At 46.5% G+C, this 3,916-nt stretch overlaps 1 long non-coding RNA gene across 1 annotated transcript; it reads right to left on the bottom strand.

Annotated features, from left to right (window-relative positions):
* Positions 1–1,084: 1,084 nt before the first annotated feature.
* LOC309529825 lies at positions 1,085–2,392 on the bottom strand. Its single transcript, XR_014218495.1, has 2 exons — positions 1,929–2,392; positions 1,085–1,836 (listed from the first exon to the last, which is right to left on the bottom strand). It is a non-coding gene; the product is annotated as an uncharacterized lncRNA (long non-coding RNA).
* Positions 2,393–3,916: the final 1,524 nt, after the last annotated feature.

The following is a 3,916-nucleotide window of genomic DNA, read 5'->3' as shown; positions in this document are numbered from 1 at the left end:
CCCTTCCTCCTTTCAGTCCAAGATCAGCGTCTAAGCATATTGTCTAACTCTCTCACTGAAATCAATGAGGTTCCTATGTTAGGGATGGGGCGAACCCATGGACCTCTCCAGCCGCTGATGGCTTCTCAACTCCTATCAGCCACTTCCAGCACGGCTGCTACTCAAGCAACCTTTCGTTCAGCAACATCTGGAGGTCTGAAGATTCTCTTGTTTCTGCCTTACAGACTTAACATCATCCTGATTGTGACCGCAGTTTTCCAGAGATTTTTGTTTCACTTTGCTTTGCATACAGGTGAACATTCAACCAGGTGATTTTCCACCACCTGCAGTTTTGGAATGATACAATCCTTTTTTAAAAAAAATGATATCTTGAACTGGTTAGTCTGGTTGTCAAAGACAGTACCAGAAACAGGTGAGAGGCACAGACACCTGCTGCCAGAATGAAATTTGGACAGATGGACAGAAGTGGTAAACAAGCGGGAAGAAAAAAGAACATTAGAAGCAAATACAGTATTAGTGTCACAAGGAGACCTTGAGGTTCTCAAGCATTTGCTTTTAGGAACCTGCTAGCAATTCTAGCATCTATGGCATGCAAGAGAACACATTGCATGTATAGTTTTTTCTAACCTTCACATGTATAACACATATCTAAGCAGAGGTTGTTCTGCTCTGGATATATCTAAAGTAAAGGTAAAGGAACCCCTGACCATTAGGTCCAGTCGTGGCCAACTCTGGGGTTGCAGCGCTCATCTCGATTTATTGGCCAAGGGAGCCAGCGTACAGCTTCCGGATCATGTGGCCAGCATGACTAAGCTACTTCTGGTGAACCAGAGCAGCGCATGGAAACAACCGTTTATCTTACCGCTGGAGTGGTACCTATTTATCTACTTGCACTTTGACGTGCATTCGAACTGCTAGGTTGGCAGGAGCAGGGACCGAGCAATAGGAGCTCACCCTGTCGCGGGGATTCGAACCGCCGACCTTCTGATCGGCAAGTCCTAGGCTCTGTGGTTTAACCCACAGCGCCACCCGCATCCCTGGACATATCTAAATACATGCAAAAAACCAGGGGAAGGACTCCAGCTACTAGAATTGGGGTTTATGGAATGATACAATCCTGGCACAGTTTTGTCATGTGATATGCTGTTTGCATTATCTGCCTCTCCTGAGTCCTAACCGGTTGTGGAGCATCAAGGGAAACAAAAAAATTGTAGCTATCTTGTATTTCAGAGGATAATATAATTGTGGCGCTAAAAGGGGCCCTCCAGATCATCTAGTCCAACCCCCTGCAGTGCAGGAATATGCAGCTGTTCCATATGGGGATCGAACCTGCAACCTTGGCGTTATCAGCATCAGGCTCTAACCAACTGAGCTAACCATTTGTCGGAGGGTGGGGTGCAGTTTGTTCATTTGTTTGTTCTTTTGCATATCAGCAAGCAAACTGTGCTGGCTGGTTTCCAGCGCTGTAGAATTGAAACCTCTCTTCACAGTGTTTGAAAGCTGTGCCCGTTGCCACCGCCAGCTGCCGGAGAATCAAATGATAGATGCTTCTTGTTTCCTACACTCATGCTATCAATCTCCATAGCTTTCAAAAGAGTCAAGGATATTATTTGAAGGAACGGGCTGAATATTTCTGTTCTTAAGTGTACATGCCAAGCTTAGACCTTGCAATATCTTATCTAGAGGCTGTCTTGTCCAATGCGGTTTTGAGTCACGTCAGTTAACTAACTAGAGGGGTTGACTAATGGCAAAAGGACGGCTGCTTTAAGGCCTGAAATGGGAAACAGGAGAAGCAGCCGACGATAATGTCATCTCGATTGCCTTTTCTGCCTTATTCTGGTTTTGAGAGAGGGGAAGAAGGGGAAGATCATGTGTTTCCCTGGATGACCTTGGCTTTTAAAATGAACAAATAGATTTAGGAAAGTTACAGAAGCTTTCATCTCTTGCCCTGAGACTCCGCAAGAGAATAGATCTTGACAGCTGTCGGGAAATATATAGATTCAAGTAGGTAGCCATGTTGGTCTGCTGTAGTCAAAATAAATTAAAACAATTCTTTAAAAAGATAGTTAAAAAGACTCTTTTTAAAAACCTAAAAATTCCCATGAAAGAATCAAGTCTTCAAAAAAGTTGTATGATCTAAGAAAGTCTTTAAAAGAATCCTTCCAAAAGAATTTTAAAATTATAATGTAGCACCTTAGAGACCAACTGAGTAGTTTTAGGTATAAGCTTTTGTGTGCGTGCACACTTCAGATACACTGAAACAGAAGTCATAAGACCCTTATATATAATGGGGGGGGAATTGGTGATTGGCTAGTGGGTATGGTAAGTCTGTTAGTGACCGTTAATGACAGTTGGTCCCACAAGAAAAAGAAAAAGCAAGAGATTATTAAGGGAACAGTACGTAGATGACCAAGAATAGTCTTAGCCTGCGTAACGGGATAAGAATCCAATATCGCTGTTCAGACCAGGTCTTTCCAGTTTAGTGATAAGTTGTAATTCAGCAACTTCTCTTTCAAGTCTATTTCTGAAATTCTTTTGTAACAGGACAGCCACTTTGAGATCTTGTATTGAATGTCCTGGGAGACTGAAGTGTTCTCCTACTGGTTTCTCTGTCTTGTGATTCCTGATGTCAGATTTATGTCCATTTATCCTTTGGCATAATGTTTGGCCTGTTTGTCCAATATAGGCAGCTGAAGGGCACTGCTGGCATTTGATTGCATACACAATGTTAGAAGATGAGCAATTAAATAGGCCTGAGGTGGTATGTTTGCTGTTATTGGGGCTTCCTGTCTCCAGACAGATAACTTTGCGACAGCGCAGAAACCAGGAATGTCTGAGCGGACTAGGCATGGAAGTGAGATGAGCACACTCACCAACAGCAGCAAAAGCAAGCTGAGCGAATGTGAAATGTATTTGCATGCACAGTTCTCCTCTTGCCCCAGCAGCCAATTTAGGCTGCTTTTTTGAATCTGAACTGATGTGTGGACATGGACAACGATGACAGTGGTCCATTAAGTCAGGCACTTGGGGACAGAACCCCACCCAGCTGAATGGGCAGGAGGGCCTCCAAATGCAGCGAAATAGTACATATTACCATTTGGGGGGGGTACTTTTAAGACCAATAGGCATTGACTCTTAAGATTACCTAACCGTACCAGTGAACCCTGGTGTGCTGGTCCCGGGGGGGGGAGGGGTTTACCATGAGGTGTGGTCAGAGTCCGGTCCTGGGCTGAGGGTCTGGAGACTGTCCACCAAGGGCAAAGCAGGGTCCAAAGCAAGAAGCCGGGCGTGGTCGGGAACTCCGGAAAAACAGGTCTGGGTGCTGGCAGAAACAGGTTTGCAACGTCGTTGCCCCCGCAACCTGGGACTGGGCTGACTGGCCTTTATCTCCTCTGGGGCCTAGGGTGGTCCCGGCCCACAGGTGACTCGCCTCCCCTGGCCTTAAGGCGAGCACTCCTCCTGAGAGAACCTAGTTCCCTCCGCCTCTCTGCCCTGAGCCTCTGCAGCTCAGGAGAGGCTGGAGGGTTACTGGACCCAGAGGCAACTTCCCCTTCCCCTGACAGGGCTGGGAGAGGAGCACCTGCAGGCAATGGGTCCTCAATCACCTCCGGAGCCAGAGTGGATTCATCTGGTGTCTGCTCCTGAGGATCCAGCACAGGTGGATTCAGATTCAAGGCCCTGCCCCGGCTCAGCTGGCCCTGGAGGCAGGGACTCCTGTGCAGGCTGGGATTCCTCCGGTTCAGCCTCTGAATCAGATTCCCAAGCCATCACACCTGGACTCACACCTGTACTCATTGCATGCAGCAAGGCTTCCATTCTGCTGCAGTCCTTCTTCTGCCAAAACTACATTACTTGCCTTGCTGTCCTCCTCTGTGACAAAATTACATAACTAATCATGCACATTGCATAATTTATG

This window comes from Podarcis vaucheri, assembly GCF_965113315.1.
Source record: "Podarcis vaucheri genome assembly, chromosome: 3".
Lineage (NCBI taxonomy): Eukaryota > Metazoa > Chordata > Lepidosauria > Squamata > Lacertidae > Podarcis > Podarcis vaucheri.
The sequence above is the reverse complement of the archived record's forward strand: the minus strand, read 5'-3'. Positions and strand labels throughout refer to the sequence as shown.